Below are 26,759 nucleotides of genomic sequence, written 5' to 3' on the forward strand. Positions count from 1 at the left end.
TCTATCACATGCTGATCTCTACATGCAATATACGACAGCTGGGAAAAGCACAATTTATCAAATGAAAGCTTTTGTTTAGTTAATGAAAGAGTGAGTGAGGATTAGAGAACAATGCCTGGCATGTAGTAGGTGCTTCGTAAATCTTTGTTGTATTTATGAGTGAATAAATAAATCAGACATGGGGCCAAAAATATGGTAGGGGTAGGATTAAGCAGAATTGGAGAATCTGTAATATTTGGGGGGGGGGGGTGCAGTTCATGTGAGGTTCAGCTGTTTTAGACCAATGGCACACAATGGGTTTAAGGGAAGGGTTTATTTCCTGTAAGATGCACAATAGAAATGAAGGAGGCCAAGGGAAAAAAATGGTACTAGTTCACGGCCTTGGTAACAAGACTTCCATCTGATGGTGATGGATATTGATTTTTTTTTTTCTTCTCCTCTTGGCCTGTGATGTCCTAAAGCACTTCCTTTGTGAAATTGCCCAAACATGCACCCTGGCTTCCACAGCAAGGGGCCTGAAGGTTACGGCTCTGAGGGGGGTGGGGACACCCGCATTAGAAGTGGCAATGAGAATCTAGCCAAGATGAGCAGATGGTGCTGAGACAGAGCTTCCCATTCTGTGCAGCTTTTTCCATAATGGAATCCACATTAAAAATGATATTATCTTCACTTTTAAAGGCCCTAATGGATTATATTTATGTATGTGAAATATGTTCCTGACTGAAAGATACATAGTATATGAAGAATAAGTCATCAGCAGAACACTTCAGGGTAGAGAAAACAGTTGTGGATACATTTCTTTTCCAAGTAGCCAATCAGGAAAATATGTTTTAATACATGACAAAAAGTATAGTTTGTCCGTTTTCCCCACAGAATATGGTGAGTATTTGAGCTTTAATGTGATTTGACAGCCTTGTGATATTTTCTGCCATTCTTGTTCTTAGCAAAGTGCTCTAAAAATGCATCCATAATTTATTTATGGGACCTGTCAGTTAACTCATGAATAACCAGAATGTTTCCGAGGGCAGTAAGACCTGATTCTCCATCTCTTCTCTGGGAAATACTGCCTTCTATATCCCAGGGAAATTAAATTATGACTTACTGTGCCCTTTGTGCCAGAGAGAGAAATAGAAGAAGACACAGGCCAAGTTGCCAATATTTATTAGAGAATCTCAGAATTTGAATTATGAAATTGAATAAATCAGTGATATTTATTCAAAATCTCAGAAGCTTCTGCTTATTTTCATTAATGACCTAATAGTTCTCCCAAAAGAGCAAAATTACCAATTGGATGTTGAATTAATAGCATATAACATTAGGGTATGGCTAATATTCAAAATCTAAGTAGAAACTTAACACTGTCAGAAATTTGTGTGTTTGATTTCACAATTGATATGTTAGCATTCTGGGTTTGAAAAAGCCACATTTCATTAACTTAGCTCAATGCGATGTTTTTTACCCAATCAGATCAAGAAATCTTAGACCCACAAAATATTTACAATTTCAAATATTGAAAAAATGTCACATTTTGCTATTATTTTAGCCTAAGTCTGTCTACACTCACCAAAGAAACAAGACAAATGGTCATTCTTTCATTCTTTAATGATTCTGGCCATTGTCAATAACCAAAACAGATCATTAAAGGTGAATAAAAGTTACTGTCAATCTGCACAGCCCCAAGTCCCTAATTATCTTTTCTACTTGGCTGGCTGAGCCAGGGCTCCACTTATCCTGGGTTTGGCATCTGCTTGCAGTTTTCACAGTTAGGGATCTAAAGCTAAACATTTACTCAAACTTCAGACCTGTGGATTTAAATGTAATATGCATAAGCACAGTGGTGGTCCTATATGTAGACATCCTTAAATAGTCCTTCATTGGTTTAAACATTTCCATCCTATTTCTCAGTTAAGATGATAGGAATCCTGGACATATTGTACATAGGTTGTAAGCCTAAAATCTACATAATAGGCACCCTATATTCATTGATGCCAAAACATTTTATTGACATCTATTTAAATAAACCATTTGAGATCCAGGAAAAAAGTTGTAAGGGTTGAGGTGGGGTGAATGGCATATAATAAAATACAGGCTGTAGAATACAGAAAGACTCATACTTTTTACTACTTTTATCATGTATCTTGGAATTTTATTATCACCCCCAAATCTCTACTTCATCCAGTCTAGATTTATACAATAGCCCTTAGTGTATTAAAAAATGATGGTCAAATTATTAATCATCTCACAGTGGTTAATTTCCACCTTGATCACACCTGGCTTGTTCCACAATTTTTGCACATCATAAACAGTTACTGGTCTGTGTTACCTGTATTATCTACTTTAATTCTTACCTGAGATAGGTACTATTATAATCCCCATTTTATAAATGAGGAAAATGAAACTTAGAGATGTTAAGTCACTTGTCCTAGTTAACCCAGAGTTTGTAAGTGATAGAAGAAGGATTTGGACTCAGGCAGATCCTGAAACTTGCTCTTTCTCTCTTTTTTTTTGTTTTTTTTGATTTGGGTATTTTATTGGTCCAGTTTGTTTTTCTTTTTTAATATTTTAATTGACAAATTTTCACACATACAGTTCATACATGGTGTGCAATCTATGGTTCACAACATTACCACATTGCTGTGCATTCATCACCATGATCACTTTTAGAACATTTTCATTGCTCCAGAAAAAGAAAAAGAAAAAACTAATATATCCTATACCCCTTACCCCTCCCTCTCATTGACCACTAATATTTCAATCTACTTAATTTTTTTTACCCCTTATCCCCCCATTATTTATTTATTTATTTTTATCTATTTTTTTTTATTCATCTGCCCATACCCTGGATAAAAGGAGTATTAGACACATGTCTTTCACAATCACACAGTCACATTGTAAAAGCTATATTGTTATATGGTCATCTTCATGAATCAAGGTTATTGGAGCACAGCTCAACAGTTTCGGGTACTTGCCTCCAGCCACTCCAATATACCATAAGCTAAAAAAGGGATATCTATATAATACATAAGGATAATCTCCAGGATACTCTCTTGACTCTGAAATCTCTCAGCCACTGAAACTTTATTTTGTCTCATTTCTCTCTTCCCCCTTTTGGTCAAGAAGGTTTTCTTAATCCCTTGAATCCAGGTCCTTTACCCCCCTGAAAGTCATGTCCGATGTAGGGGGAGGGCAGTGAGCTCACCTGCTGAGTTGGCTTAGAGAGAGAAGCCACATCTGAGCAACAAAAGAGGTTCTCTGGGGCTAACTCTTAGACATAATTATCAGTAGGCTTAAGCAATTCTTTGCAGAAATAAGTTTCTTAGGGGCAAATCCCGAGTTCAAGGGCTCAGCATATTGATTTGGTTGTCTCTACTGCTTGTGAGAATATCAGAAATTCTCTAAACAGGGAAGTTGAATATTTCCTCCTTTCTCCCCACTCCCCCAAGGAGACTGTGCAAAACTTTTATTCAGTGCCCCAAATACTCTGGGATTTATCGGGGCATCACACTAACCTGGACAACTACCCAAAATCTCACTCCCTATTTAAGATTCCATGTACTTACAGTGTTCAACTAAAGTGACCGTACAAGTTAAATTAGGCAACGTGTTCTAGTTTGCTAGCTGCTAGAATGCAATATACAAGAAACAGAATGGCTTTTAAAAAAGGAAATTTAATAAGTTGCTAGTTTACAGTTCTAAGGCTCAGAAAATGTCCCAATTAAACAAGTCTACATCTAAGGCATCCAGGTAAAGATCCTTGGTTCAAGAAGGCCGGTGAAGTTTAGGGTTTCTCTCTTAAGTGAGAAAGCCACTTGGCGAACATGGTGTCATCTGCTAGCTTTCTCTTCCTGTTTCATGAAGCTCTCTGGGGGGCATTTTCCTTTTCATCTCCAAAGGATGCTGGCTGGTGGACTCTCTGCTTCTCGTGGCTACATCATTCTGCTCTCTCAGAATCTCCCTTTCTCCAAAAAGTTTCCTCATTTATAGGATTCCAGTAAACTAATCAAGACCCACCTAGGATGGGTGGAGACACATATCCACCTAATCCAGTTTAACGACCACTCTTGATTGAGTCACATCTCCAGGGAGATGATCTAATTAAAGTTTCAAACACATAGTACTGAATAGGGATTAGAAGAAACCATTGCTCCCACAAGGTTGATTAGGATTAAAACATGGCTTTTCTATGGTACATAAACCTTTTCAAACCAGCACACAATGTGATACCCAAAATATAAATTTTGCACCAATTAAACGTCACTCCCTTTGGTCTCGCACAGAAGTTGAAGTTTTAAAATATGGACGATATCATCCTTTACCCTGTATTTTGATCTATCCCAATCCTATCCAGAACAGCTTCATTCATATCTCTAATTGAAGTCTGAGCCCTTTTTCAACTTTTTACACAATTCCTGTATGCAGTACTCCTGAATTTCACAGCTTCAGAGCTCTAACTCTGAGTCTCAGGTGTCACATAAATACCCAAAAATTCTGGGAATGACCAAGAAACCTGCTCTCTTAATCTGTATATGACAATCTCTGAACCCCATATTAGTGGCTGATGGTCAAGAGAGGAAAGTCACATACAAATGTTACGCAGGTTTTCACGGAGCTAAGGTGGGTGTCCCCTTATAAAGAAAAGAAATAACACTAAAACTCAGAACTTTCAGCAAATTTTACACTCAGACTACACATGTGGAGCAATTTTAACCAAAAATAGTAATGAGCATACACCCTTGTGCATGCTGAAAAGTCTCAAGTCCTTAATAAAATTCAGAATTTGCAATGACTATTTTAGATTGTGATAGCCTGCCTAATATATGACTTTTGCATGATCCTTACTCCTCTATTCAAAAATCCTGTATAGAGTCTTCCTGTCTATAGAGAACTGAGGTCAGATCCTTAGCCAGGCATTCTCCATAATCAGTATCCAACAACTTTTCCAATTTTATTTCTTCTTCCAATGGTGCTTCAACGAACCTGATTACTAAATATTTCTCCCTATGACTTTGCTCATTCTTCTAGTCTGAATTTTCCATCCAGATCTACCTTAAGAAATAATGAAATTTGCAAATATATTTATATATATATATATAACACAATCTATTGTTATCAGGAATCTGAGGTTTTAGAGAGAATTCATCTCTGAAGTCAATGGAAGAAGAACTAGGATATGAATCCAGGTTGATACAAACACAGAGTCCAAGCACTTACTCACTGGCTTAGTAGCTCATTTCTCCCATGAAAGTTTCTAAGACAAAATTTAAGTTTGATTTACTTCTTTTTCTGAATTCTTATCATCAAAGAAAAGACTATTTTGACAGTTGTTCCTATCATCCCCAGAAGTATCTATTACAGAATGTGGCTGATTGTTCTGCACTTCTTATGTATTTTTGCCTTTGGTTAGATTGGGAGCTCCGTGAGAGTAGAACCAGGCAAGACCACTGCCTTGCATCCGCAACAGAAGTGCCTCAAAAATAACTGTTGATGCAAAAGTGTAGACACAGAAGATGCATAATGAATTATAAAACTAGCCCAAACACAGATTTTAGTCTACAAGGTACTTTTTTTTTAACGGTGAAAAAAGAACTTGCAACTTCCAAAATTGCCCTGAAAGCAAATGTTTCAAGTTGTCAGTTTTCTGCTCAACATACTGAACCCGGGCAACCTCTAAAAAGTCATAGTTTTGTGGTATTTGGGACCCTCTGTGAACAACTGGCAGAATATTTGAGGGAAAAGGCCAAAGACAGCTAACTCTGGCCTGAAAGTTATTATGTTGGGATGAATATGGGTTTCTGTGGGCAGGAAAGGGGGTGTTCCTTGGGTTGGGATGTGACAGAATGAGCCACTTCTCCCTCCCTTCTCCCCACTTCAAGGGGTTTGGTATGTGTGGTAAGGCCAGAAGGTTATTAAATGAGAAGTTAGTGAACATAAACTCAGGGCTTCATTTGTGCTGCGGACTTTGCCAGTCATGGACATTGGGTCATGGTGGGGGGAGGGGGAATGGAAAAAATTTGTGATCTAAAACATCTTGTGAAATAAGGAAGCCCAATCTGCAGCTTAGGAGCTACAATACTGACACTTTTTATTTGTTTCAGAGAAGTCACAGTCATGGAATCAGTCTAAAACTGGGCCATTCTCAAAGAGAATGCGCTTTAGAAATTAAAGCTATTTTCTGATCAAAATTCAGATGAAAAGTACTCTTGAAAATGGCTTATTTGAGCTTTTGAGGGGAGACAGTGAAAGAAGAACCAGGAGATAGAAGACCTGAAAAATATAAACTTAGCTCTCAAAGTAATTTGCTGTGTGGTCTTAGATAGGTCATTTAATTTTTCCATCTCAATTTCCTTACCTGCAAATGATTCTAACAGAAAACTGCTATATCCATTTCATAGAGTTGCTAAGAATATCAAATAAGTCAATATTTATATACATACTTTAAAAAACAAAATGATCTTTGAAAATACAAGGTGGAATTTGAATAACTTTTTACCATTTTTGGTGTTAACTTATTCATTAACAGAATAGTTATTTGGCATTGACCATAGATCCAAACATTGGAATCATTTCTGTTAAAGCAAATTCAGTCAATATAAAAAAAATTCAGTCAATATATTCATGTTGATGTGAAATATCCATAGACTATGAACTTAAATGAAGGACTAGCAGCTTCAGGGAGGAGCTCACTTGCATTTTCTGGGTTTGGCCAAAGCTTCCTCAACTTTAAGACTTCAGGGGATGTTCTAATGGTGGGCTGAAGATGGCTCATGCTGCCTTGAAAGAACTGATCATTAAATATTCAGAAATTTTGCAAACTGATTATTAAATCTTTGGTCATAGTGGGAATATTTGTATCATAGAAATAAGCAGCTGATATAAATAAGGGCTCTGCCTATCCCCAATTCTTCAGACACCTATCCTGAGGCTGGTTTACCAGCATGCCACAGCAAGCTTCTAAACAGAGGAAGGACACCTGATGACCTCTTAGGCATGAGATCAAGTCTTCTTGGATGAATGATCTTTGCTTTCCAGTTTCTTTTCTCTGAATTGCCAGGAGAGTTGGGGGCTGAAATCTAAGAAAGCCCCTCAGAGAGAAGAGACCCACAGGCCTTTTAAAGCTCTACCAACTCTCTCTTTAAAAATATGGAATTCTTGTTGATTTACAACCTTCATATTTCAGTTCTTCCCCATTTTATTTTATCCCTAGGGGCAATGGAGGTTAACTTGTCTCTATACTCTGTTAGGAAGACTTCTGTATTAAAATTTCCCCTTGCTTTTCTTTATCAACTGATAAAACACAGCTTATTATTCATTCAAGACATATCTGTTGGTAACCTTCATCACAGCTCAGCGTTTTACCTTAAATCCCACAGAAGTATCAAAGATTAAGAAACATTTCCATATTAAAGGAGCTCAGAATTTGTTGAATAGATAAAACAAATACATGAACAAATTTTTCTCCTTGGTCACATTTTCCAAAACTCCAAAACTGCAATTGTTTTTGTGATTCTTCTGGTTGGCTCTCCAGAGATCTTGAGTGCTTACTGCCATGACATGAGTGGACTGGCCTTTGTCAATATGGTTATTACAGTTTGGTATGGTGGAGAAACGGAAGACATGTATTCTAATGTAAGCTCCATTATCACCTGTATAAATATGAACAGATTACTTAGATCCTCTCAATCTTCATTTCCTCAAATGCAATATATACTGATATATTGGACAGGTTCACTGTCTCTTATCCCCAACTCAACCCCCAATGCTCTGAACAACAAACGTTTTTCTATACTCATTTTGTGGTGAATCTACCCTAAATTGACATGAGATTATTTTTAGTCTTTATTTATTAACACTTAATGTGAATATTTGTACTAGATTGCAAAAATATTCATCACTTGATTATGGATCCCTGCTTCAGATCAACTGGATTTCTTGCAATATTCAGTATTTGTACCTGTTACTTGAAATATGAAGCACTCTGAGTTCTGAAAGACAGCTGCTCCCAAGGTTTTCAAATGAGGAAGAATGAACCTGCAGTAGTTACTGTTTTTGCTACCTCTGTCAATGGAACAGGTTTCCTTCATACTAGGTTTCTGAGTCCCTTGGTTGTCTCCTTTACCTGCATACATATCTCCTGCATACAGGAGAAATATTGGTGATCTTCATTATCCTCATGAGAAATCATCAAGGGATGAAAATATTCACCAATGAACTTGCCACTACAAAATTGAGTCCTCACTCTCCTGCCCGTGAGGTCAAAGTCCATAGTCATCAGTGCTGTGAGGTTGTAAACATCCAACAATACATGGAAAGAAAACTACAAAACAAAACAGTGAGACATTGAAATATGACATAAAATGATGGATTTCAAGTTGGTGAAAGGAATGTAGAAGGACTGTTCACTTTAAACTAAACTGACAATTTCCTGGATGAGGATTTGGCAGAGTTTGACCAATTAACAACTGGAGAAAAGAAAATTAAATAGATGGTGACAAAATAAGCACTCAAGGAGAATAACCTACACAAGAAGTTTAAAAAATTCTTGGGAAAATTGATGATGTTTTTAACATTTTTGTGTGTGCAAAACTTATTCTCTTTTGATGGTGTGAGGAAATGCAAATATGAAGTAAAGGATTTTATATCATGCTTCCATACGCTTTGTCAGAAAGATGATGACATAACTACTTGATTCATTTATTGTTGATTTTTTAAATTAGCATTTAATTAAAATTTAATATGTTTTGCAGCTAGAAATATGCATTTTCATATTATTAATTTCATTTTTAGGTACATTTCTAATCAAATATTTTTATTATGTATCATAATCTTTTGGTTTCTATTTTAAGTGAATTCATTTTATGCGGAATAACCTTATATAATAAGGACCTACTATATATATTCCATAATACATCTTACTTCTTAAATACTTATCTTCTTCTATCACTGTATTTACACTGCTAAGCTGCCACCAGTTGAGCCTGCAAGCCAGGGAAACAAATGTGTTGGCATAACTTAGCTGGCCATTTGATGTGGTAAAGATGATGAAGTGTTTGGAAACTAATTGACACAGGGAATAAGGAGTGCTTAGCCTGAAGAAATTATCATATACTTCTTATAGAGGCATCTGAGCTTCATCTCAGTGTACCAGGAATCCTGATGGGTTGTCAGCCAGCTGCTTCTGAATACTCCCAACAGGCAGTAGCCATTCCCTGACACTCCATGCTTAGCAAACAATTTTTTTTTTTTTTTTTTTTAAAGGAAAGGCAGAGAGAAGGAAGGAAGGATAGAAGGAAGGAAGGAAGGAAGAAAGGGAAACATTTTTAAACATTTTCTTGTTTTATTGTATTCTGTTTCTCCGTTTTTGTTACATGGGCTGGGGCCGGGAATCGAACCGAGGTCCTCCGGCATAGCAGGCAAGCACTTTGCCCGCTGAGCCACCCCGCAAACAATTTTTATTTTGAGTAAAATCTGTCCCCATATTGCCTTCAGTTCTTGGTTCTGATTCTTCCTTCTGGAGCCATACATAAGAAGTCTGATCCTTTATCCAGCCAACAGCCCTGCAAATACTTGAAGGAACCTATCATTTCCTCTATGAATCTTTTTAGTTCAGGTTAAAGAACCTCATATCTTTCAACTATTTTTATACCATGGTTTCCATGATTTTCACCATCCAGGTTTCTCTATCTGTTCATCAACATTTCCTTTAAAATGCGGTAACCAGAGCTGATAGAATCCATTAGATATGCTCTAAACTGCCACGGTCTTACAAAATGATTAATAGAGATTAAGATTTTTAAAATTTTATCTTTGGGTAAAACATGTCTCACTGATGAATCATACTGAGAGCCCAGGCAATGAAGACCTCAAAATCTCTTGCAAAATGATTTGTTATATTGTTTTCATTTCTTTCTTTAATCTTATTTATTACGTAGTTAATTTTTAGACCTAATTGTAGAGTGCTGTATGGATTCACATTCCATTTCTTCTCATCAATTTTTAGTTATTATTATAGGCTGCTGAGATATTTTAATAGTTGCCTTTTATTTCTGATAGGAAATTTGAAAAATAGAGAAAAGTATTAAAAAAACAGGAAAGTAAAAATGACCCCTTATTTCCCTACCTAGTATTAATTCCTCAATACCATGGAATCTTTTTCTAGATTTCCTTCTTTTCTCTTTCTGTCAATCTTTCTTTTACTCTTAAGAGCAAGCACACAAAATATAAAATATAAAATATACTATAGCATATTTATTTGCTTATAATATATTTATTAGTTTACTTGATAATAGATTGTGAATATTTTCCCATGGCATTAAATATACTTGTTGGAATGAATATATATTATTTTGCTGTAGAGGCATATCGCAATTTAATTAACCAAGCCCTTATTGTTGCACATTTAGATAATTTCTAATCTTTACATAATACTAGTTAATCTGAAACGAACACTCAGACTCATAGATCATTTTGTGCATCTCTGATTATTTCCTTAGTAGCAAATGCTTAAAGTTGAATTAATGTACAAAGTAATGACAATCTTTAAAGCTCTTGAAGTCTTTTTGTAATTAGATTAAATAAACAATTTACTTATTTTGTGACATTGATATACTTGATACATATTTTCTTACTTTCCTTGTTCAAAAGGCAGGGTCTTGTGGCAAGTCACTAGTATCTGATTTTAAAATGTTATCTAGATATTTTTCTTTTATCCTCAGATTTCAGTAACTATATATTGAGCATTTGCTCTGTACTTTACTTATTCCGTATGACTAAATTCTTTCAGCAGCTCTATGTAGTAGGTATCATTATTCCCTTTTTTTTTAATGGAAAATTGAATCTCAGAGAATTAACTTTCCTAAAGCCACATAGCTGGTGATAGTAGAAACAACTTTCAAATCAAAGCTCATCAGACTGTGAAAACTTAACTTTCGTATTTCCTAGAAAATACATACTTCTAGGTCCATGAGCAATGAACTTTATTTTTAGTGAGTCCACCCAAAGCTTCTGAGTGACTGGATGCATTTCAGGTTTTTTTCTGGGAGTACCTTATTGCCATATGATGAGCAGATCAGTAATTGTCAGAAGGATTTTAAGTTCTCTGACCCATCTCAGATAAGTGCCCCCCAAAGGAACACTCTTCCTCACTGTCCATGCTAGGTCTACATAAAGCATGAAGTACTCTCATCAGAAAGCCTCAAGTCACCATTCTTTGGCTTCAATATCTGTTATTTTTTCTTACTCTACAGTGTAATTGTGAGCCATTGCAGCTAATTGAGAGGATATGGTCCCTCCCATGAACAGAGCTTTATACCAAATGAACATAGTGTCAGTACATAGGATTTCTGACTCTCCTATTTCCCTTCTGTCTTGTTTCTTCAGAAGTCAAATCAAACAGTGATTTTTCTATTTCTTCTATCTCCTTAAAACTTTTTATTTCTGTCTTTATTTATTCACTCTATTCTGTCAATCCTTTCAAATAATAGGGGCACAGACAGTTTCTAAAGTTCTGCCACCTTTTTTAAAGTATCCAGCCAACTCAACTTACATGGGTAAGTCCCCAAGATGGAAGAACAAACAGTCCATGCCGCGATGGGCCACAGAAGCAATTGTTTCAGGGTCTATTCTTCCTTGAGAAAAGTTGTACTAGAGTTATTTTTTTTCATAAATTTCCCTTTTAAACTGTAATTGCTGTGTCAAAGAACTTTATTTTCACATTTATTTACCTCTGGGCTTCTGAAGACTCTCTTTAAACAAGTTTGGCCTCTATTCTCTCTCCTTATTAAGCTTGGGTAATCAGTTGGCATTGAAACAATAAACACAACTAGTGTCTGAGTCTTCCAGTAAAGATCAAGGAAAGCTCAGGAAAAAGGTAAAAATTTTCAAATATTTCTAGGGATTTTATCTTGATCTTTTATGTAATACACTTGAGAATTAATCAACAGAGATAGAAGGAATGAGAATTGAGGATAATATAAGAAAAAAAGTAGTGTAACAGAATTATCCCATACGGAGCAGTGTACTGTTTCAGGAAGACAAGAACTCACTGTCATTAAACATTCAAGTCAGTAAATATCACTCATGGATGTTGTGCCAGTTTGAAACTCTTAGGTATTCCAGAAAAGCCATGTTTTAATCTTGATCCAGTCTTGTGGGGGAAACTTTTGCTTAGAAACATTTTGAAGGAACCTCAGAGTCAAACACAGACACAGACGTCTGAAAGTGCCAGAGCAGACACTTGGAGAACAGTTGCTTCAAAACTGACAGAACCAACATGAGACCCAGACTTCTGAAGATGCAAAACCTAACAGACATTGCCATGTGCCTTCCCATGAGATGCTAAGCAATCCAGAACTCAAGAGTTGTGTCATGGAGATGCTGAGTGAAGGTCCACAGATGTGAAGTGTGTAACCCCCACAGGAAACAGAGGCTGAAAACAACAGAACCCAGGAGCAAAGGACCAGCAGATGCCAGACACATACCTTCACAGCTGACAGAGGAGTTCCAGGAGACATCATCCTTTCTTGAGTGAAGGTAACCTCTTATCAGTACCTTAGTTTAGAGATTTTCTCAGCACTAGAACTGTGAACATGTAACTTTTTAAAAGCCATTCAATTTCTGATATTGCATTCTGGCAGCTTATAAATTAATATAGATGTTGTAAAGATAATCCTTGGAAGGTGAGATTTTGAATTCCATGATGAAAGGATGTTGCCAAGAACAGTGTGATGTGAAAGTGACAAAATGTGTCAAGAAGAGTATAATGGACTACTCCACAATCTTGTTCTATCTAATTTGAATTAAAGTTCATTCCTTCTTTCTGTTCAGAATAGATTTTCTAAAATACTTCCAGCACTCAATTCTTATATTTCGTCATTTCCCTAATTTGCTTCCTTTTGTCTCTGCCATTCTTATATAACCACTCCCTTTTCCTACTTTTTTCTTTCCCTCCTTCCACTCTTCTCCTCTTTTCTTCTCTCCTCCTCTTCTCAAGAGTTGAATCTAAATATAGGTGATAACTGTCATGAGAACTGTAGGTGGGAGACACACTTGATGACGTAAATGAATCCAGCTCTTCTCATGCCAACATTTCAGTACCACTTCCTCTGCCATGAGAACTACCTTAGTGTGCTATACTACAACAAAGCAATGTTAGGATTGGTGATCTTTTCCTTGGACTCAAACATTAAATTTGTCACATACTACTGCTATTAGCTGCAAAAAATCTGATAAAACAGACACTTTTCATTTATGTGATTCTTTCCATTAATCACTATAAACAGCTAAAGACTATCAAAACAGATAAGCAGTGGGTACCATTGAGACTAATTAAAGCAGAGCTTTGACATTCTATTCTCAATAATTTCAATTGTGAAGAAATGAGGCATACCAAGATAACCTAGAATTGATAGACACACATACACACACGATGTATATAATGACCATGCTTAAAAATTATTTGCCTGTGTTATGAATGGGGAGAAAATATTACTATTGAGAATGGACTTGGACAGAGAATCCACCTCTGCACTGACATCTTTTGACTACCAATGGGTTGGTACATGTTGCTCGGAAATATATGTATTTTTTATACTTTTATATCTCTTAAAGCTGTGAACTGTCAGCACACAAATGTTTTAAAAATAAAAGGCATCTTAGTGCTCAGAGAAGGATCAAATATAAGGGAATTTTAGAGTAGGCAAAAAGTTGCTGAGCTCATGAAAGCATTATTTGACTCAGAGTTCCCTGCATTAACTGGGTCTGTTTAATTGGCACAAATCATGGTTTATGAGTTTTCTAAACATCTTTGAAATCCTGGCATCCATCCTGTTAAGACTACCGTATTAGAGGAAACGCCTGGGTTGATCTTTTGCTCCCTCTTTAATGTTGGTATTTTCTTTGGCCTAAAAATGATAGGCTTAAAGACTGTCATTAGTCTAAATCACAAACAGATTATATGTTGATATAATAAATGCTTTACCTTTAATTTCTGTTTTACTATCTTCTTATAAATGGGTATCAAACCTATGTTGAACCTGTTTATTAAGGCTTTTCTCTGAGAAATGCCTTGTTTGCGAAAGAAAACCTTCTCTCCTTGTCAGATTCCATGGAGAGGTTCTTGTTCATTTGGAGGCTGGAGGGGAAATCATGAGGGTTTTGGATGGTGGGACCCAGCTTGGCTGCCATGTCTTCTCTGCCCTTCATCCTACTCTCTTTGCTTCTATAATCCCTTGCTCCAGAAACTTTTTATTTTCTCTTTGCTGTGTATAAGATCTACCAGTCCTTCAAAAGGTCTACTAAAATGGCACTTCCTATGACATGCCATACTTCAGTCTACCCAAAGAACAATGATTATTCTTTCCTCCCAATTTGCTATCACTCACAGCCTTTACCAAAGGTCACAGCTGTGACCTTTACTCACAGCTTTTACTGCTATATGTTATTTTATGTATATATCATCTCCCCAATTACTAGAATCTCTTAGAGGGTAGAGATTAATCTTTTTCTGTCTTTGGCCACAGAACATTGCTTAAAATAAGTGTTTAATACATACTGGGTGACTGGGATGAGTAGGCTCAACTCTCCCATTTGAGAAGCAGCATTATCTTAAAAACTCCTTGGACCTACACAGTGGATGCCAGCTAGAAACTACCTGACTGATTTCCAAATTATTCCTTTGGCTCAGGTCCAGTGTTGATTTGTAGTGGGCCAAGCTTGAGGTATGACCAGAAAGGAAGAAGCAGAATGGGTAAATGTTGCAACTGCTTTTTGCATTAGGAGCTACTTTGTCACGTACAAAGTTTTCATCTGATTGCAAAGCCAAGTAAAATGCTAGTGAATTGCGGGGGGGGGGGGGGGATGACTTGGGGTGAGAAGGGAGCACAGAATTCTTCTAACTAACTGACAAGGTTGAGAATGCTGAATAGAATAATAAAAGAATCACACACTTGCCCTATATAACAGCAGCAAATAACCAAACTAAAACCACGTGATGCAAGTTATACTTAAGACACAAGAGGTGCATCTGTTTGATCAGTTTTAGCTGCGGTGAAGGGGGCAAGTTAGTCAATTGCAATATTCCCTTTTTAAACCAGAATCAGGTTTTGAGCATTGTCTTCACCTAGGTAATTACATAAAAATATATAATTAGAATAAACATCTGTAAATCAATTACTGTCAATTGATTTTCCACAAATTAATATAGAGCTTTCTCTAGAAAGCTATCCTATTTATTGAACCACTGAAAGTTATGTTCTTGAATATCTTCTGAGAAGTGAATGTTTATTAAACTGTAATTTGTTGATTTCAGCAAAGTGATTTGACACATGTATATTAAATCTTTAGTTTTCTTGCTCTCCATGTACTAAGAGGCCCTATTTAGTATAAAAACAATGAATAATAATATAAAAATAGACTGTTTTCCTGAAAATAGATATGTAGGCACCCTTTTTTTCTGATTATTGGTTCATTTTGTCTTTAATTACAATAATAATATGTTCAACTGGTTCACTGCCTGCTGTCTAATTTGAAGCAATGTCAACTCTAGCCAGCTAATTCCAAAAGGTGTCGCACCATTAAAATTCCATTTGTCAGGAGCATTCAGAATTATTATTGATTAGCATCAGGGTGTTAATTGGGAGATAAACTAGTACAGGTTGATAACCATTTTCTTTTGTGGTCTCACTTTCATGCCTCCTTATCCTTTTTCCTTCTCTCTCTTTCTCTCCACCCCTACTCCTTCACAGACATATACACACACACACACACCATAAATATAGGTTTCTTCCATTGAACTAGAAGAAGGTTAAGTTTTTCACAGAGGAGAGCTCACTCCCAAAATCTGATGCAAAGTTATTACCCACAAAAAAATTTTCTTTCAGGTATTTTCCAGGTTGTGGGGAATAAGTCTCTCCCTAACATGGTTCCTGACCTCGGGCCTTTGCTCATGCTCATGTGCTTCAGGAATAATGCTTCCACTTCCACTGCTATGGCCACTATTTACTGTTAACTGAGTTGTAACAATGCCATCCTTGAGCCACAAAGAGCATCAGTGCCTTCCCAAGGAGGTACCAGACATTGGTGGAGCTTAGAAGTAACATAAAGCAGATGGAAGACACCTGAGTATCTCAGAACAAGGAGGTTCCTAAGCATTCTGGAGAATTAGGAAGCAGACTCTTCAGCCAGTGCAAGCACTGAAACAAACTCCTAGCCAATGATTTCCACTGGCAAATGATCAGGTTTGCATGGAAAGTCAAATTTAGTTATCTCCCATTTAGTCATCCATCCATATTAAGAGTTTCTACAGGTTGGATAAAGATACAGGATTTTATAAGGATTACTGGAGTACATAAAATCCCCAGGCATGTTCAAGACGGATACCATTTGTCTAGAAACATTTAGAATCTATCTCTGATTGTGACAAAGCATTCCCCAGGCCTTCTTTGAAACCTTCTTTGAGGTTGTGGGGGCTGCTGGACTCATCTTATTCATAGTTTCTTGCTGCCTTCCAAGCCACTGAAAGAGGCTTGTGGGGAAAGCTCTTGGGTAAATCTATTTTCATGTGAAGGTTCAAATGCAAGCTCAGTAGTAGGCAGCTGCACCCTTGCAAAGATTAGAAGACTGCTGAACTACAAGGAATCTTGGAACTATTTATGCCCAGATGCTGGCATAACTTGGTGTGGTTTTCAGCTTTCAAAGATGGTCCTCAGTGATCCCAGTCTCCTTCTTTCCATGCCCTTGTGTAATCTCCTCCTCTTGAGTGGGCTGCACATTATGATTCACTTTTTTTTTGGGGGGGGGGGTGCGTGGTTTGGGAATTGAACCCAGGTCTCTTGAATGGATGGCAAGCATTCTACTACTGAACCATACATTGTGACTCACTTTTAACAAATAAAATAAGGCAAAACTGCTGAGATGTCACTCCTATGATTAGGTTACAAAAGACCTTAACTTCCATGTTGCTGGCTTGCTTTATTGGCTTCTTGACTATCAGGATTTGTTGAAGTAAGCTGCCTTGTTGGATAGCTCCTTGTGGCAAACAACTGAAGGCAGCTTCTGGCCAACAGACAGTGAGGAACTGGCATCCTCAGTCCAGCACCCTGCAAGGAACTGACACATGCAAATACCATGAAAATGAGCTTGGAAGCAGATCCTTCCCCAGTTGATCCTTGAGATGAGACACAGTCCTAGTCGATATTTTGTTTGCAGCATGTGAGAGACCCTGAAATAGGGAATCTCGCTAAGCTGTGCCCAGATTCCTGATCCACAGAAACCGTGAGATAATAAATGTTATTCTTTCAAAACACCAGTTTTGTGGTGATTTTTTTTACATAGTAACAGATAACTAATACACTCAGACATGTTAAAATGAGTCCACATTTTTTCAGCACAATTATTGTTAAGAGGAAAGCAAAAAGGTTATATGTGAAGTAATAACTATTGAGCCCCATTTACATATGTTGCCAAAGAAGGGAATTTCATATTGAGAGCAAGATATTTCTCTTTCCATTTCACACATGTTAATTGGCTACAGATCTTGAATTTACTACTGTAATATCTCTGATTTTCCAGTTTATGAATCATTTGATTTCTTGGAATCTTATGAGAGAATAGATATTGGAGGACAACCAGAAATCTCTGCCACATTCTAGTAGAGGGAAAGACATGATAGAGAAAAATAGACAAAAAAAAAAAAAGCTATTTTACAGTCAGATGGTGATGTGTAATAAATAAAGCAGAGGGTGGGGATAAAGGTAAAAAAAAAAAAAAAAAAAGAATCCTTCCTTGCCTCCTCTAGTTTCTGGTGGTTCCCAGCAATCCTTGGCATTCCCTCCATGTGGCTTTCTCTTCTGTGAGTGTATAAATGTCTATTTTTCTCTTCTCCTAATGACACTAGTCTTGGAAATTAGGGCTCTCCCTAACCCAGTTAACTTTATCTTAACTAATTACATCTGCAAAGATCCTATCTCCCAATAATGCTATATTCTGAGGTTCCAATTGAACATGGGTTTTTGGGACGACACTATTTAACCCACTACAGACTTTATGGCATACATTTCTGTGTCTCTTCCCCCTTTTGTGTTTCTTCTACCCTTTCTCATCTTACAATTCTGAAACATTTCCCCTTGGCTATATTTGCACGCATGCATATACCTTTGCACAACAGACTTCTTATTGTATTTTTCTACTGAATACTTTTATGCTGCTTTTGGGAAATTGTAGACTTAAATGAAATAAATAAATGAAGGTACAATCTCTTGTTCCCAGTTCCATTCTTTAATTATAGCCCATGTAATAAAGGTGGGGCCAGTATAGATGGTGTCCAAGGTCCCTCTTATAGTTCTGATATTCTGTGATGCCCAAAACACAGACAAATCCCATCTGTGGTACAGGTGTGGGGAGAGTCGATGCAGCCAGAGGGCCAGAGCTGATGGAATCCCAGGTAGGGAGCTGTGCAGAGCTTCCCTGTGCCTCTTCCTTCTTTCTGGCTGTACTCTCAAATGCAAATGTGCATTCTCCTTGTTGGCTGCAGAGGAATTGAAATTGGAGAAAACAGATGCTGTAATCTGATGATGCGGCTGTTCTTGCTGAGTCTGAAGAATCCCTTCAAGAGCTAGTAATGAGAGGAGCTGAAGCTTGTGTTGATTACAGACTGCATCAGAATGTAAAAACGACAAAGGGGATGATACTTGGGAAGCAGCACATTGCAACCACAATGCAAATGGGGAATAAAGGAAGTGGAACAGGGAAGGGAATTCTGTGTCTATGTGCCCAGGACTTTTGGATAGATGACAGAAGTTGTCAACAGAAGTGGTGGGCTATGGAGGATCAAACTCCACAGGAAAGGTCTGCATGGAAGTTCAGAACTCAGGCCAATGCATGCAGTGCATTTCTTCTCTTGAAGTGCGGGGAAGGAAGGAGAGATCCTGAAGACAAAGTAGATGAAAGCTGATCCAGGGTAGTGGACTGTAGGAGGAAGCTATGAAACATAAACCTGCCACCAAACAAGACCTGTGTTTATTTAAAAAAAAAAAACATTTTTATTTCTTCCTTGAAGATGTTGCTAATGTAGTAAAGAATGGTTACAGTGGAGGGAAACAAGAAGTTCAGAGGGCCCCTTGGGAGAATATTCTGGGTTGGAAGGGAAGAGAATAAAGAAGGAAGTTAGATAGAGAAAGGTGTCACAACGAGTTGGAAGGGACAACAGGAAATGGGCTCACAATGTTCTGTCCATTACACCCTGTGCCAGTTTGAAGCTATTATGTACCCAGAAAAGTTATGTCTTTAAATCTTCATTCAGTATTGCTGAGTGGGATCTTCTTTGTTGTTTCCTTGGAGATATGACCCACCCAATTGTGGGTGGTAGCTTCTTCTTAGGTGGTTTCCCTGGATATGTGTCTCTAGCTATTCAAGGTGGGGTTGCTTACTGGAGCCCATGAAGAGGGAACCATTTTGGAAAAAACTTTAGAGTCAACAGAGTCCACATAGCCTATGACCTTTGGAGATGCATAAAGAAAATGCCCTGGGGAAGCCATTGAGGTAGCCTAGAGAGACAGCTAGCAGAGATCACCATGTGCCTTTCCAGCTGAGAGAGAAATCCTGAATGTCATCGGCCTTTCCCTAGATGCCTTAGTTTAGACATTTTTATAGCCCTGCCTTAAGTTGGACATTTCATGGCCTTAGAACTGTAAACTTGCAATGTAATAAATTCCCTTTTTAAAAACCATTCCATTTCTGGTATATTGCATTCTGGCAGCTTACAGACTAAAACAAACCCCATCTCCTGAATGACTCAATAAACAAAATCAAATCAGAACATGTTTCCACCAATTCTGACATGCTGAGGCTTGGCCTCTTTTCCTACTTTATGATGCTGGACTGAAAATAATAACAACAAACTTTCTGAGAACAAATTCTTTCCTAGATGCCAGGCACTGTCCTATGTGTTTTACAATTATGAAAAAACAATTTTTTAAAACAACCCTCTGATACATGTAACTGATTTTATCACCATTTTGTAGATAAGTAAGAGGAGGCATGTAGAAGTTATATAACTTGCCCAAGCCACATAGCTGGTAAATGGATGCTATGTGTAATCCCCAAATTCAGTGGTTAGATGTCTTGATAAGTTAGACTGTAGTAAATGGAAATTCTCTCCAATTCTGCAATTCCAAACATATCCTAATGGGTCAGGGGGTTAAATGTTGCCAAGAATAAAATTGAGCCAGTGGAGCTGAGCTCTCAAATGGCAATGACTTTGCTGCTTCCATTACCCTGGAAATTCACCATGTCAGATGCAGGCCTCACTGTAGCACCCCTGGTGGGTCACAAAGCCAAAGATTCCTGTCACTGTACAGATTAAGGTAGAAGAATGCACTCTCTGTATTTAATTCAGTTGTGGGAGGAAAAAAATGCCTCAGAGAGAGTGTTTCCAACGTGTTAGAGGGGCTGATGACATTGTACTTTTAAATCATGTTCACAGTTTCCTTGTTTCTAGAGTGCATATATGCTCTAGGATGGCTACATCAGAATGAGTCATGGAACTATCTATTTGAGAACCTCTTCTTCCCACCAGAGCTTAGCCCCAGTTGTTGGCTTTGGTGGCCATGTCAGACTCCACACACCCCAATGTGGGGAGTTCCTCCTTGGACTCTTTGCTGTGTTTTCCTCATTCTCTCCTTATTTAGGATATGGCTTTTCTATATCTGAACCTCAGTGGTGGACAGGGCCTAGGTCTTTTTCCTTATAACGTATAAAATCAATATTTGCATTTGGGGTGACATGTGGCTAAACCTCCTCACATAAAATTCAGGCTTCTGTTCTGGCCTGCCTGACATATATGGCTGATGAACCAATTGAACAGAGAATCACACAGTCTGTCTAAAGACCCCATCACCTAAATGATCAATTTTACTGGGCATCTGTCTTCACATAAATTAAAAGAAAATTGCAATTTTGTAAAGAAAATATTAAAAATTAGATAAGCAACCAGAAGTAAAAATTATTGTGTTAGGGTTACTTTATTAGTTCCCTAGAGCTGCCATAACTAAGTACCACAGACTGGGTGTCTTAAAACAGCAAGCGTTTATTGTCTCACAGTTCTTGAAGCTAGAAGACTGAAGCAATGTGTTGGCAGGGCTATACTTTCTCTGACATCTGTAAGATTCAATGTTCTTTGGCTTGTGGAATAACTCAGTCCCTGCCTCTGTCACATGACTGTTTTCTCTTTCTGTCCATATGTGCCCAAATTTCCTCTCCTTATAAGGATACCAGTCATATTCGCTTGCAGCCCACCTTATTCCAGTTTGGCCTCATCATAACTAGTAACATCCTCAGAGTTCCTATTTCCAAACAGGATCACATTCACAAGACTTGAGGTTAGGACTCGAACACATCTTTTTGTGGGATACAATTCAATTCACAGTACTTAGGAAGATAATTTAAATGCCATATTTTCTTCATTGAGCTTACTGTATTCTCACTTCCTTTTAACAATTTAATGCAAAAAGATACTCGGTCAAATGTGAGGCATTTTTTTCCTCCCACAACTGAATGAAATATAGAGAGTGCATTCTTCTACCTTCATGGTATTTTCACAGAGCCAACCTATCACATAGGACAGCAGAGAACTGAGGAAGGCCAAGGAGGCCAGTGAGACGAGGAAGCCTCTCACAGACTTTTGAAATATTATTGCATAGACAACAACATATTTAAGACCAATCCAGAATCAAACTGCCCCTTCTCCCAAATCAATTCCCCATTTCCCTTCTACTTAATGACTCTTTAGCATTAGAAATTGATTCATTAATATGAATGTTTCAGAGTCCATGATAAAATGCGTATTTCTTGACAGGAATAATATATTTAATCATTATCAACTATGAATGCTTGAGGTTTGGTGGCATTAGACCCTGTCACTGCAGAGTTCTGATGGGGTGGGACATAAATTAGGTAAGCATTGATTGAAAGGGGGATGAAATGGAAATTACAGAATATATGGCAAGTACCTTCATTTCTTTGGGTCTATCTCCTCATTAAAGGAAGGAAGGGAGAGAGAGAGGGAAGGAGGGAGGGAGGAAGAGAAAGAGGAAGGAAGGAAGGGAAGGAACAAGACAGATATAGAGAGATGGAGATAGAGATAGAGATAGATGAGAGAGAGAGAGAGAGAGAGAAAGAGAGAGAGAGAGAGAGAGAGATAAAGATATTGGAGTTTCCAGTTCAGCTCAGGTAGCTCTAAAATTCCTCTGGAGGGTGAGGAAGGTAGTGGGCAAAGGAAGCTGGGAGAGAGATTGGAAGAAAGAGTTTGCCCATTGTAAACTTTCCAGTTTAATAAAACAAAACAGAACCAAAACTCATTTTACTTTGGAAGTAACAACAGCAACAATAAAATATGGAGATGGTGTTCTTATTTTCATTTCAAATCCCAAACGGCCAAATCTGCCATTTAAGGAAAGGAATAAAAGACAAACAAGAGCTAAATAAAATGATGTTTGACTAACTGCTGCTTTGCATTCTTTGGGTTGAATGCAGCATAAAGTCTTGCCAACTTGATTTACTAAAAATCATTTTTAAGAAAAAGAATCCTGGACATTGTGAAGTCATCCTTTCGAAGACGAATGGTGATACACTGAGCAGCTTGATAAACTCCAGGCACAAAACTCAAGTGCATTTGCCTCTGATATGGAGCTGCTGTGTTACGCTGCTTTTGACACATTGCATCATGTATGGTGTGAATTGTGATAGCACTTCAGCTAGTCCCGGAGCCAGATTCTCAGCAGATGTTGGAGAGACCAGGTGGTCTAAGAAGGAGGGTAATTTTAAAAGTCATCCTTCCCAAGCCTGCAGCTTCCATCAACATCTCTGACAGTGGCACAGACATCAACCTAGATTTCTTGAAGAACAGTATTGAGTGTCCTTAACTGTTTCCAAATACTCAAAATTTTACCACCTGAATGTTCTGTGTGAGGAAGAAAGAGAAGGATGGAGGTGATGAAAGATGTTAATGATGTCACGAAGACTGCTCTTCTGTGTTAGGCTTCATTCCAGATTTCCAGACCCACTTGCCATTTGGAGGAATTGATTCGGTTCATGTCAACAATGTGATATGTTACCCCACAAAGGAGACGGATGCCAACCAAGACTTAATGTTGCTAGGGAAGGGTGGCTCTATTTGTCTGCATATCCTCTATGTCTTTATGGCATGCTTACTAAGTGAAACTGTTGACCAAAGGAACCTTGACAAATTAGCACAGAACCACATACTGGTATTGCACTTGGAGAGATCATTTTAAGGCTGGAAGATTTTTACCCTGGTATTTTTGGTTAGAGCTGAAAGTTACAATTATGTTTAGTGCTTTTAATTAAAAAGCTAAATTGAACTGACCAAAAAACACCACTATATCATTGAAATACCAAAGATTTCAAAGGAGTACTTCTCCTCTCTCTCTCTCTCTCTCTCTCTCTCTCTCTCTCTCTCTGTGTGTGTGTGTGTACAGATGAATATACATCTCCTCTCTCTCTCTGTGTGTGTGTGTGTGTGTGTGTGTGTGTGTACAGATGAATACACATCTCCTCTCTCTCTCTCTCTCTCTCTCTCTCTCTCTCTCTCTGTGTGTGTGTGTGTGTGTACAGATGAATACATTTGATGAGGTATGGGCAGATGGCATTTTGATAAATGTCAACAAGAGTTGATAATGTTAGCACCATTCCAAGGAAGCACAACCCCAAGTGGATATAGCACCACTGGGCTAGGAGTAAAGAGCGCAGATCTCCTATAAAATACTTGTCCAAGCCTCGGTTTCCTCACATATAAAATGAGGACACACTAGGTAATCCCTTAAAGTTCTTCAATTCTGTAATAGCACAGTATTTGTTACCAATGTTCCCTAAAAGTTTTGCTGTAAGAAAATCACTGTTTCACTTTTCCTGAGGTAAAAGAGTTCATTTCAGGTAATAAATGCTGCATAGCCTAATCCAAGGAAGCGATAACTGTGATGATACAGACAAGGTACTATTTTTCTCAGTCATGATTTAGGTCACAGCTTCCTCAGATTGGCTATTGCCATAGCAACCAGAGCTTTTGCCTCTGTACAGGGATTTGTAATAATACTATTCCTCCAGGTAAAGGAAACATTCAGAATCCTATAAAAGAAGCCTGCTTGCCACCCCGAGCACCTGCCACCCCATATACTCTATCACCACCAGCACCCCAACCTGGGGAAAAGCAGAAAAATCTATATGATCTAATTTTTTAAGGAGCCACTTCATTTCTTTAAAGATTAAAATGTTAACAGCCATCACTTTCCTGGAGGGCTTCTCGAACTAAATATAGCCAGTGTTCCACAAGGCCTTGGAAAAATCAAATTAATGTAAGATTATCAGGGCTCAGAACACACGACTCTTTCTTGTGGTACATTGAGGTCACTGAGTGAACCCTGGTGAAACAAATAAGGCAGCACCCCTCACTTTATTCTCATGCTCTGTGGTGCCCCACCTATGCACTTTAAATTATGGAGGTCCCCTTCTGTCTTTCCACTGTTCTCAGAATGAGAGAGTGCATGCCCTTGTCAGGGAATATGGTATTTATTATCTAAGAGGTATTCCTTTGAGCTCCCTGTGATGGCAAAAGAATTACATTCAAAGAATCTAGCAGTTACCTGATTGATGTCTGGAAGACTTTATTTATCAGTTCATTAGAAATATACCTAGAGATTTAAGTCTTACAAACATAATATAATCCAAGAGTATGCCCCTACTGATAACATTACTACCTTCATAAATTGCAGTATCCAAATCAAAGCAGACGAGGTTCCTTCTTTTTCTGAAGTGAGTTCACTACAGCCCAAACATTACATTCAGTTTTAAGAACATTAAACAGGTTAATAGTGAAGGTTCTCCAAATAACAGTATATGACAAGTGGCTGAAGAGTCTGGGATGTAAAGCCTGAAGAAAAACACTCCAGAAAACATGGTAGAAAAGTTCCAATATATGAATTTCTGACTTGGGAAAAGGTAGACAACTCAAGTGGCTCCAGAGGGCTAACCTGAGGAAGCACTGAAAGGATCACCAGGAAGATTTTAACCCAATATGGCATTAGAAACATGCTCATGTTTGCAACACACCAAGCAGATCACATGCTTTGTTGCACATTGAATTTATAATAACCCTGTGTGGTAGTTAGTTTCAGGTGTCAACTTGGCCAGGTGAAGGTACCTAGTTCTATTGCTGTGGCCATGAGCCAATGGCATGCAAACCTCATGTGTTGCTGATTACATCTGCAATAGGCTAAGAGGCGTGCCTGCTGCAATGAATGATGTTTGATTTAATTGGCTGGTGCTTAAATGAGAGACTCAACGTGGCACAGCCCAAGCAACTCAGCATACCTCATCTCAGCACTAGCAGCTCAGCCCAGGCCTTTGGAGATGTAGAAAGAAATCACCCTGGGGAAAGTTGTTGGAATCCAGAGGCCTGGGGAGAAGGCCAGCAGAGATTGCCCTAAGCCTTTCCACGTAAGAAAGAACCTCAGATGAAAGTTAGCTGCCTTTTCTCTGAAGAACTAACGAAATAAATCCCTTTTTACTGAAAGCCAATCCATCTCTGATGTGTTGCATTCCGGCAGCTAGCAAACTAGAACACCCTGCAATGAAGGGTACTACTCTCTTCAACCCTAACTTAGAAATGAAGAAACCAAGAAACAGGTAGGTAAATATTACTTAATTGATATAACCAGAATGTCTAGAACTCAGCTCTGAACCCAGGTGTGGTAGGACAATTATAAGATGGCCCCAAGCTTCCCATTCCCTGGTGTATATACCCTGTAGAATCCCCTCCACTTGAATGTGGACAGGACCTGTGAATATGGTGGGATATCACTCCCGAGGTTAGGCTGTGTTACATGGCGAAAGTGGAGGGATTTTGTGGATGTAATTAGGGTCTCTTTTCAGTTGACTTTGACCTAACTATGCGAGCCCTTGAAAAGAAGATCTGGATCCTTCTTGAAAGATGGGATTTGAAGAAATCAGAGACTCCCTACTGGCCTTGAGGATGCAAGCCTCCATAAGTTCTATAACTTCAAGGAAATGGGGTCTGCCAGTAACCATGTGAGCCTGGATGAGGACCCTGAGCCTCATATAAGATTCCAGTCCCGGGTCACACCCTTAATTGCAGTCTCATGCAACCCAGAGCACAGAAGTGAGCTAAACGGGGCCCAGGCTCCTCCCCACAGAAGCTATGAGGTAATAAATCAATGTTAAATTTGCTGTAATTTGTAATACAGCAATAGAAGTCTGACATATAAATCCATGCTCTTGGTGACTGAGAATAAACTGCCTCCCTCAAAGTGGAACTTTAAAAAAAATCAGAATTGTCCTACAATTAAACTGTCTGCATTGTCATGTGATAAGCTCTAAGTCATTGAAAATGTGTACGAGGAGGCTGAGTGGCAATCTATTGAACTTCTGTAGAACGAACTTTGCACAGGAGGGTTAAATCACCTCTGGGGTCCCATTTAATTCAGACTTTATGATCCCATTAATTTAGGAGCTCAAAATAAATTTATGACTCATCCTATAATATTTATACACCAGAAGTCATTCTGAATCTTAGAAGTTAAACGAAGTTAAAGCTCAGAAAGTAGGTAGCTAAATAAATTTTCTTTGGTGTTTTATCAGCTTTGCTACAGTAACAAACAATTCCAACATCTGAGTGGTTTATCATACGAACATTTATTTCTTGCTTATGTCTTTTTGTTGGTTGCCATGACACT

General features: G+C 38.1%; 1 long non-coding RNA gene across 6 annotated transcripts in view; it reads right to left on the bottom strand.

Moving 5' to 3' along the window:
* Window positions 1–5,106: 5,106 nt before the first annotated feature.
* LOC143674838 (uncharacterized) overlaps window positions 5,107–26,759 on the bottom strand; it is a 122,359-nt gene continuing 100,706 nt past the window's right edge. For 5 of the 6 annotated variants that reach the window (XR_013171241.1, XR_013171232.1, XR_013171238.1 and 2 more), the window contains 2 exons: window positions 7,959–8,314; window positions 5,107–7,643 (listed from right to left, as the gene is read on the bottom strand). This is a non-coding gene — a long non-coding RNA (uncharacterized LOC143674838). Of the gene's footprint in view, window positions 7,644–7,958; window positions 8,315–18,262; window positions 18,521–26,759 lie in introns of those variants that run through there. The other variant, XR_013171239.1, reaches the window with a different exon arrangement.

Source organism: Tamandua tetradactyla, chromosome 1, assembly GCF_023851605.1.
Source record: "Tamandua tetradactyla isolate mTamTet1 chromosome 1, mTamTet1.pri, whole genome shotgun sequence".
NCBI classification, from domain to species: domain Eukaryota; kingdom Metazoa; phylum Chordata; class Mammalia; order Pilosa; family Myrmecophagidae; genus Tamandua; species Tamandua tetradactyla.